This window comes from Myzus persicae, unplaced genomic scaffold (assembly GCF_001856785.1).
Source record: "Myzus persicae strain clone G006 unplaced genomic scaffold, MPER_G0061.0, whole genome shotgun sequence".
Lineage (NCBI taxonomy): Eukaryota > Metazoa > Arthropoda > Insecta > Hemiptera > Aphididae > Myzus > Myzus persicae.
The window spans coordinates 368,840-380,313 of NW_019102003.1; the positions used below are offsets into that span (position 1 = coordinate 368,840).

Here is an 11,474-nt window from a genome sequence, read left to right on the forward strand (position 1 = left end):
CAGTTGACATGAACTGTGATTGAAATATTAAATGCGGAAGTATGATAGGAAGTAAAAGTAATAAGAATTAAAGGTAAAGATAGGACTTTGATGAAAAAATAACACAAAAATGTCATGAAAAAAAAAAATCAAAATTGCCTTTAAATCATTAAAAATTCACAAAAAATAAAAATTGAAATTCATTGTAAAAGTAATAGACAATACAGAAAATTTTAATTTGAAGTTTAAAAAAAATAAAAAAAATTTTTAAAAAAAAAAGGAAAAAAATGCATCAGTAGTCAAATCACATACAAACTCCAAATGCACCGCCTTTGTTGCAAAACACACAAATACGCATATGTATGCCTTTCTGCTTTTCGTCTGTTACTGCATTTTAACATGAATGGACTTGCGTAATCCACATCACTATAGTTTTCAAAGCACCTACTGAACGGTGGGCTCGGAGCGCGGGCAGATTACCCATAGCAAGCGACACATTTTTTGGCTGAGCTTTGAAACATGTAACGCACTGATGTATTACCTTTCTTGCCCACCTCCACCCATTGATTGGCCAGTATTTCAGACGTTCTGATGCGAGCGTAGCATGTGGTCCGGCATGCATTAATTTTTTATGTTCATGTATAGCATAATTAATTTTACAAAATTCGTTTCTTTAGGTAACATAATTGGAAATCGTTGTTCGGTATTAATATCCGTGCTAGGCCGGCAAGAATATGTCTTTTTGTTGTTTCAGTTTTTACTTTCGGTACTTGTACGACACATACGTGTAGTAAACACTTTTCGGTTCCCAGTATAAACTTAGAGTTTTCACGCTTTCTCTATCCAATGGTATGTATGGTCGTTAATTTATCTTTGTTTTGATTCGGGGATAAATCCGTATGGTTCATAGTCCATTTTGATAATTCTAATCCACCACCTCGCATAATTGAAATTAATTCGTCACACAATTCAATTGCTTCCATCAATGAATCTGCCCCGGTGAGGCAATCGTCGACACAGAAATAATTTTTTATTATTTCTTTTAACTTCGTGTTAGTGGTCTTATCGCCGGTGCGATTGACGCAACTTATTGCCAAAAAACCTGCCGACACCAAACCGTAAGTAACAGTACATAATATAGTCTATATACTTTTACTTCATAATTATTCATTTGGATCTGATCTCCATAATCCACGCTGAGAGTTACGATGGTCTTTGTGAACTAACACCTGACGATAAATTTTTTTTATGTCCTCCGAAATGCATATTTATGTGTTCTTAACCTTACCACGATATCTAATAGGTCTGTTTGTATTTTTGGTCCGTTCATTAGTATGTCATTTAATGACACACCACTATTAGTTTTTGCCGACCCATCACAAACGACGCGTAACTTTGTCGTTCAACCACGGTCGTTAATTACATACGAGTGCGGTTGATAAAAACATTTCGTGTGATCGATTAACTGCTTATCGCCGCCGGTATCATAAACACATTCTATATGATTGAGAATTTGAGACTTTCGTACTCTCTCATAAACATTTTATACTTCATGTATAGTTCGGGATTCTTTGTTAACCTATTTCTGCAGATAGAAATCTTCGGAGAGCTGAGGTGTATGAGTTACCCAGCTGATGACAACTTTCTTTGAATGGTAGTTCAACTATAAATCTACCGTCCTCATTTTGAGCGAGGTTTTCGTTAAAATGTGTTATATACGACCTTTCTTCGTCAGTGAAATTATGCTTCGACGATGGTTCTTCCATTTTCCAAAATAACTCTATTTTGTTATACCACAATTGGTATTGATTTTGAGTTGTTATCAAACACGAATTTAATTTTCTCGTACTTCATTTTGTCAAAGTTTTTCCTACGACTTCATATCCGAATAACGTTTTTTGCAAATACGGACCGTCTTTGGTTTTTAACTTCTCATCACACATTATGTCCCAATAAGTATTACCTCCGATAAGAACGTCAATATTTCCCGGATAATTGGGTCTGCGGCATTTTTTGTGACTTCACTTTGATCGCCCTGTATACAGTGTCGACCTTCCGCGATTGCGTTATTTCCCGTCAATCTAATGTCGACTTGTGTCATTAAATCGAAATACAGATCTTCAAATGCAGACCTATATTGTAATTGATCATTATTTCTAACGTCTAACATGTCGATATTGTTTTGAATTGCATTGAATTCGCTCCATGCTTCACGAATTTTCTCGGCTCTTAATCTTAATTGCGTTGTAACATTGGATTTTGGCTCATTCAGAAATGTCTGGAAACGAGTGAGCTGCGCTTTTACCTGTCCACGACGTAGAACGAATGAGGCCAATTCGTTATTTTCATCAGGCATTATGATCGACCTTTACCCACTATCTAACGTTTTTATTGATAAAATGATATGGTGAATGTAGACTTAAATATATTTCCCAACAATTTTTATTTTAACACAAGGATAGGATTATAGTTATAATTTATGGAAATAAAGCCGTTTTCACTTAAATAGGTGCTAAATTGCTAGACTCACTCATCTGGTCAGTTGTCTTCATCCTTGAATTGCACAGCTCCTTAATCTTCTACCATGGACTTGTAAGTCAAATTGGCTACAATGTGTGTAACACTATTGACGCTCACGTTCTGATCCGGTTCGTTAGGACCAATGTTTCGGCTCATTTTTTTCAATAAAACCACAAACTGAGCCGAAACAAGTAATATGCATTTCTAGTTTTTATGAGGGTGTACTGCTAATGGGAAAATGTTTTTCCACTACTCCGTTCATATAATTAAATACCATCGTGTAACAAATGAACTGTTTGTCCGAAATTTGATTACTATAATCTCCGTAAGTACTCCAAAATATATTTTGCTCTAGAATATAAAAAAAAAATAATGAAATAATTATATTGTCTTACATTAAATTTATCATGCCATATAAAATAACTTAAACAACAATTTTTTTCATTTTGTGACCCTAGTTACACTTTCTTCATAATAATTAGGCAACTTTTACCCTTATAATAATTTTTGTAAATTTGTCTTTTCAATTGAAATTAGACAAAAATAGTATATTGAAATGATATTTTATTAAAAAAAAGTTTGTCAAAAATAAAAAATAATGGTATATAACAAATAATATTTGAATGACGAACATGTTCAGTGGGGCCCATTATCTTCTTGAAGAATGAAATAAAAATAAAAATAAAAATAAAAAATATCAAAATATGTTCGATAAACATGTATCATGTTTCATAAAAGTTAAAAGATTTTAGAAAGGTACCAAATAATAAATTAATCACAGCACATTGTTTAACTTAGATGAATGATAACATTCTATTTATACATTACTCTAAGAAATGAAATGAAATACCTAGTCTTGTAGTAATTTGTTGAGATCAGAGAAAAATTGTGGTTTGGCCCTGTAAAAACAGTGTTACAAGATTGGAAGCAACTAATTGTAATATTTACGTATTTGATAATCCAAATCTTTAATATTGGAGTAAAGTACTATGAGGGGAGGTGACACATTTTCTAGTAAAGTATGACTTTTAGTAATTAGTAAAAATAATGCAGTTGGGGCTTGATGTGGCGTGGTGATTGGCTGAAGTCCCTAATGGGTGTCAATCATCGGCCGGCGTAGCTAGCAGCCGGATGGGTGACCACCTGGGCGTATAGTGACGAAACCTAACTCCACATATACACGTGTTACTCAAACACAACCGTGACCCCTACAAAAAATGCTAATTGTCATAGTTTCCTATTCTTTAGACAAGAAAAAAATCCAAATTGTTTATATTGATAGAACAAATAGATTTAATAGAATCGCTAAAAATTACGATTATTTTAGCCGGTTATTGGCAGATGAAGGGGAGAAAGTTTATCATCCAGATAATGCTCAAAGAATTTCAAAATAAAATTATTTAATACGTTATTCAGTTGCTTCAAATCTAGACATCTTCCTAGAATTTTTACAAGACATATGAAGCTTAAATAATTAAACAAAAAAAGTTGAACTTAATATTCAAATTCATTGACCGGAAATCATACTCATAACAATTAGTTCAATAAACAATGTTTTTTTGAAACCACTTACTATATTCCAAAGTTTATAAAATGTAAATTACAAAAAATCAACTTAAATAAGATATAAATTTAAAAAATGTTAAATGGAGCATGGGCGCTCGCAGGCAAATGCATTTTAAGAATCATAAAATAAAAAAAAAAGTTCAACTTGATAAGCGGACACAAAAATAGAAAACCAAATAAGGATCTTTTTATTCTAAGGGTCCCACTTAACCCTCTGTTAGTCGCGCGCCAAACGGGGGTGATTAAACTAGCACCCCCCACACTGCCCAACTCGCGCGACTATGCTGTTAAGATAGAGGGTTAAATAAGTCATTAAAAGGTTAGTATGACTAAGGGCTATGATAGTTGAAGCTGTGGTGATGATAGTAGGCTAGTGGTAGTATATTATCATCTCTGGTCGAGAGCATCGCAATGATCTTTTCCTATACTAACTACCAAGGTATTCGATATTGTATAAGCATAACAATAAAAGAAAATATTTAAATATTACCAAGATAAATTAGAACCTAATTAACTATCATAATTTGAATAAATAGTTTTAAAGCCAGTCGGTTTGCGTTATACCAGTACTTATACCAGTACTTAACTTAAATACAGTCAACAACAATTATTAGTGATTTATCTATCACAAAAAATTATAAAAACTGATTTAAAAAATCATCAAAATGCTATTGTGAGGTTTTCAGTATTTATTTATTCATTAGTATCAATTTAAAATATGGTTAAGTGCAATAAAATTACATTGTCCTTGAATTCAAAATGTGTTTTCTTCTCACTTCTTTCAACATTGCATTTCATCTATTTTTCAACATATTTACTAAGATAAAAACAAAAATATAAATATTATGATATTTGAATTTTTTCTATACTTTTCTATCATTTTTTCATATTTTTTTAAAATTTGATTCTTAAAATTCATTTGCCTGCGGGTGCACATGCCCCCCTTCAATTTTTTTTTCTATAGTTTATTTCTAGTTAATTTATTTCAAGACATTTTTGAAATTTAGATAACCATTTACAAGGTTATATTTTATTATTTTTAAATTTATATTAAGTGTTTGTTACAAGATAAATAAAAGGAATAAGAAACAATAATTAATTAAATCAATTTTATTTTTTTCAATTTTATTTTTACCCATAATTCTATTATAGTGACATGACTCCAGGACCCGGCACCAAAATGAGAAAAAGTCAGCAAAGGATTGAAATAGTCCGACGATTTCTAACTATAATAATTAAAAATTAATAAAGTAAATTTAAAATGAATAAAACTTGAAGATCTGAAAAATATAATCTATTTATTATCAAAACAAAATAAAAATTGTTATTAATTAATGTGACCTCTTTATTGATGGCCATGAGCTTATAATATTCAATAACCCATGTTATGTTCCTATAAATATAGAGTAAAAATAATTTATTAATAAATTTAAAAAAAAAAAATATTAATTTATGTTTATTGTAATATAACCATGTATTAAGATTATAAGGGTAAGAAACAATTATTTTTATTTTTATGCTCAATTAAACTTATATTAAATAGTAGCCCGATATATTATGTAAAATACTTCTGTAAGTAGTATATTTCAATTGTATATTACATAATATAATTTATAATTGTAAGTTATTCTCTAAACTATACCTACGTATGAACACCAATGATTGTTATGATTTTTGGTCTCGAAATTATAAATAAGTTAGCGGCTATTTGCAACATATTAGCAGCAATATTTGCAAATTATTTGCAAAATGATAACATAACTTTCAAAAAAATTGGTCACGGTTTTGGGGCCAACTTCGCGCACATCACTGATCGACATTTTTTAGTCTCGTTATTTATGCGCATACTGTTTAAATCCGGAAAATACTTTGTGAGTTTTCCGGCATCAATCGAAAAATAATTATAACCATGAGATCGTAATCTCTACGTCGTTGTACTCTATGTGACGAGACGATAACGAATTTAAACAGGGGGATAGACACGTGTTTACCAATATAAAAAAACAAAATTTAAGCCGTGTACAAAAGTATTTCAGCCATTACACAAATCGTGAACGAATCCTGGACGAATCGTCTGAACGTTAATACCATGGTGCACCACCATCATGCACATTTATGTAAGTCATATAAAAGTGCATATTTATTAGAATGGTCGTCCTTATTTATAGATGAGTTAAGAATAAAAAATTCAAGAGTCTCCTCTCTATACTGCAATGTGTATCAACATTTTTGAATCGAAGACCCATTTTCTTTTGCCATAAAAAAAACACTTGTTGTATTGTCATATAGTAATGTATAGTTCTAGACTTCTAGGAAAATAATACATAATAATAATATGGTTGAAGTAAATCAAACAAATATCTCGACCCGGCATTGGGTCATGGGCTAATGTAGGTTATCAAACACTATACTTTACAGTGCATAATTAATTACATTTTGAAAGATACTTATTCAAATAAAAATCCATTTTTAGTATCGATAAGTCTTAGTTAAGGTCAGAAGGAACTATAGAGAGGTCAAATTATTATTATAAACTAGAATTATTACATTAGACGGATATGATTCTGTGAATCGGTAAAAGCGTTTAAAATATAGAAATATTGAAATTAACTACCTACTATATTATAATCTCACGGTTTAATAGTTGTTTTTATAGTAAATTATAACATTAATTCTATGTGTACCTATAGTTCGATTTTACGATATTTTTTTTCGATTTGGTGTTGCTGTTTTTTTTGATTTTCCAACGAAGCTGATTGTAGCATAAATCAACCAAAAACGTTCAATCCTATAAGGTTCAGTAACTGCCATCCACGATTTAAGATAAACAGGCTACGAACACAGAATTATTAGTTGTATGATGCCCAGTGTTCATCCTCGATGAAGGCCTGCAAGAAGCGCTCCTTGTGCGCCCAAGTGGTTAAGCAATGTATATTTTCATGATTTAATTTTTTTTTTTATTAAGACACATATATATATATATATAGTATATAGTTGTGTAGGTGCACTTAAAACATTAGCTGTAAGTACTCCTTCCTATAGTGAACAGCTGATTTTTGGCGATAAACTTTGAGCATCACTCTGGATACAAATTTCTATACGGCTTTAGTAACCAGCTAAATACCTTAAATCGTGTTGCCGTCTTTGTTGGATATCCAGAAATAACAGTAATACAAAATCGAGTTACTTCCCTCCTCTACATGTCTTGATATAATTTTCAAAGGTCATTTTTATAATATTATTATTATCATTATTTTATTATTAAAAAAACCACTTACGTTAAATACAAGCCATGCCTACCGTATTACACGTGTTCACTATCTTAAAGATTTATCACGTTTTCTCGTTACTCGTTTGTATAATAATAATAATAATAATAATAATAATACGATTTGAAAAGCTAAATGTAAATCGCATTATGCATTATTGGTATAATATTCGTATCGCCGTAAAAAGTATATGACAAGCTATATAATATGACGAGCGTGTATTATTATTTTAGTGCTGTTAAAAATATGTAACATACATTTTTCCGTTCGTTATTGGTGACTCGAATTTTAATCTTTGGAAAATGAAAATACCATTTGAAACAGGTATACGAGAATAACGAGAATAGCATATTATTTAATAAATAATGTTATTGTATAGTAAATAGACGGTATAAATAATCAAACTGTAATAATTCAAAAACTCAATAAAAAGACGACGTAACGACTGTGTCGCGCTCGCTCGGCCGAAAATAAAAACGTTCGTGTAACGTTCTTGTAAATGAATTAGAGCGCAATTAATATGAAAAATCGTACACGGAGTGGTTGACGCCGCCGCGGACGTCCGAAATTATTACGACACGGACTCGTAATATATTATTATTATCATCATCGTTGTTACGTATATAATAATATAATATATTATTTGGATCGTTCGACTACAACGGCAGGATGCACTTTTTACGTGCAATAAAAATGTATTTACGGCGTAGCAATTATAATTGGACGCGTATGATGATATAAGAGTCAGCGAGTCTCGCATATAATTATCGTATCGCGTATGTCGCGTATTAATAACAATAATATATTATAACTACGTTGTCGGACGACGACGACGACGACGGAACGAAAATATGTTCGAAATCTGTCGGGGAAATGGAAGGAGAAAAAAAAAAATTAGGAAAAAACGCCACCGACGATTTACGTCGACCGCGCGGAGACGACACTTAAGAGTGAAATTATTGCGAGCGAGTACACGGATAATGACGCATTTATGAGGGCCAGGGGAGCAGCGACAGTTTTCGTGTTCCGCCGAAATTTATGTGACTCCATCTCCTTCGTCTTTACCGTCCCAGTCAATCGACGGTTATTCGGTCCGCGGCTAATTTAAAGCGTCGTATATGCACATCACATACGCACACGATTTATGGTTGTGGTTGACATATAAAAATAATAATAATAATATTGTCGAGACCGAAGTACAAGTCGATTGGTTATCACCGCTTGTGTGTATAAAAATACTATTTCTAAAATTATGTGTGTATAAAAAAAACTATTTCGATGGCGTTTTCACGGTGCATTTTATACGAAGCTATTAATTAATATACTGCTGCAGCCGCAGTGGATGCAATTTTTGCATTAGAAGTCGGTGGCGAAGTATGCTTTGTGCGCCACGACATTTTTTAAAAGGCAGTTATTAAAGATAGAAGTTTGAAGTGAAATAGCCAAAACCATAATTTGAAAACAAGTTCCCCTCGCTTTCTGCTAATATTTATCGGAGTCCCCATTTCAACAATTATTATTGTCATCAAAATCTCCCCTTGCCGAAGGAATTCGTGCAGGTCCTTAGAATACCTCGAACAACACGGGAAAAATAGTATTAAAACAATAATATGTTCATAATATTATATTACACCTATAATAAGCAATTTTTATAATAATAATATTATCCTTGAAATTTCTGTACAAAGCAGATGTTAAAATGTGCTGACAGAAACCATTGATGCTCGGATAAACTACTCACGACACTTCGATTGGGTAGGTATACTTCGGGGAAAGGTGCAACTACACTCAGGATATTTGAAAAAAATGTGTGAAATTGTCTGATGCGCCACAAACACGTTCAGGAAAAGTGCACATTGAAATTGAAACGGTCAAAAGACAAACGTATTAATAATTAAAAGTGAAACCGCATATGTCATAATTATTTAGAAACGCCGTCTCAAGTACGACTGCTTAAATACGATCCGACGTAATTGGGTTTTAAAATATCCACATATTTATATTATGTATACGATCTGGTAAAGGTTAACGCGTAGAAAAATGTGTCATAAACGTTTTATTATTATTATTATTATTGTAATGGCTTGACATTTCGAAAGCGTACGTTTATCAGCGGGTAGCGATATTATTAGCACAACGCACAGTCAGGGTTAAAAAATAAAAATATCCAAACAAATTATTGTGAAACGGACATTTTTTTTTTAAAATCTCCGATCAATAAAATAATACACTTTACCATATAGTGCGGTGAATTTCAACAAGCGAGCAGACCGAGTTCATCATTGCTTTTTAATTGTCCAACTATACAGTCATGCGGTACCTATATATAATATAAAGTATTTTATTATTGTTATTTGTACATAATTATTTGGCCATTTACATTATACATGTTGTGTTCCCGCTTTTGATGTTTGAATAATATTTTAAATTGCAAGTACAGAACAAACAACGAAAACGCTTATCGACAGCAAATATTGTGTAATTAAAACGATGGTGTGTATTTGAAACGTTTTTAATAACTTTTGTTATCGGCCCACAGAAGAAATTGGTACTCGATTGGGGGCCATTGACTGTAACGAAATAATATTTGATTTCAAAATCACACACATAATTTTTTACGGTTCATTGATCATAATAATCAATACACTACAATTACACTGATCGCACAGAATATATGTAAACAATATTATATAGGTATTATCATCGTGTAGACCGCTGTAATGTGTTACGAACAATAATAATGTGAATAACCGACTGCATCAGCACACGGCCACGCGAACTTCGGTCCGAATGAAAGTGGAATATAATATAATATTATATTATACAGACGATTTTAATGATTTGATACGACGTGACGTGCAGTGTGCATTACTGTTGCGCGAGTCTGAGTGAAATCGAATGAAACCGACACGCGAAAAAGTAGGACAAACAAAATATTATTATATCACCGGAAAACTTGTTTTTCGAGTTTTTTTTTTTTTTGACATTTCTCGGAGGTTATAAATGTATAAAGTAATCCAAAACTACGGTTGATTACTTACGGCGATATGTGTGTCGTTCATCATTTCAGGGACGGTGGCGCGTGTATCACCCGCGTAATATTTTATAGGTAGGTACATAAATTATGCGTTATTTAATCTTCCGCCCGCGATTGCTATTTTTGAGACTTTCGCTTATTTTATGTATTTTAATTTTCGTTCCTGTAAGAAAATTGTTTATTTTCGAAGTTTAAAATGCATTCACGATAAATGCTCAAATGCTGCAATAACTATGACATAATAATAATAATGATAATAATAATAATAATATAGATATGATATAAACCTCTAAAGTCAATTTGAAAAGTTTGACTTTTCAATTCGACTGTGATAGTTATAATGGTATTATATTATTGTACCGACTCATCAACGTGCTTACACAGTTATGTCTGTATACAGTATTATAACTTACCATATTATTATCGAGAATGAAAAATATACATTTATACGAAGAAAATCATTAATCAGTATTCTCCAAAATTCAGTTATTCTTAGTCACGACTATAAATTAATATACCTATAATTGTTCTATGGTAGTTAGATATACGTTGCATTTTAAAATATGATTTTAAAATATAATGATAATTAAGTGAATAAACAAATATAAAGGTCCATCTTCAAGGTAGAACGAATGAAAAAAATTAATTAAACCTATGTTACCTACTGTAAATTGCTCATGACATACCTACATCGTTTATGACATATAAAAATATATGATACTACACCGATTATCATCTACGTGACATTAACAACCTGCTATGTAAGCTGGGCAAAAAAAAATGTATAAGACCTAGAATGTGGCAAAACCAGTGGTGTGCCGAGGAATTTCCAATGGTGGATGGGGGAGTATTATAATTAATAATATATAGTTAAATGAAAGTGGTAATACCAAATACACAAATAAGAGGATTTATCGGACGATGGAGGAATATAACCCCCAAACACCCCCCCCTGAAAATACCACTGGGCAAGTTTGTTTTCAAAATAAGATTTGATATGGCCTTAAAATGTTTATTTAACATTAATTGTTACTGTATAATATTGATACATTTTTTTTTAACGTTTTAGTGTGTCATTATAAATAGAGTCTTAGCACAATTTG

General features: G+C 31.7%; 1 long non-coding RNA gene across 1 annotated transcript; it reads right to left on the reverse strand.

Moving 5' to 3' along the window:
* Positions 1–300: 300 nt before the first annotated feature.
* On the reverse strand, positions 301–10,105 carry LOC111030989. Its single transcript, XR_002604157.1, has 3 exons — positions 9,715–10,105; positions 9,571–9,654; positions 301–2,850 (listed from the first exon to the last, which is right to left on the reverse strand). It is a non-coding gene; the product is annotated as an uncharacterized LOC111030989 (long non-coding RNA).
* Positions 10,106–11,474: the final 1,369 nt, after the last annotated feature.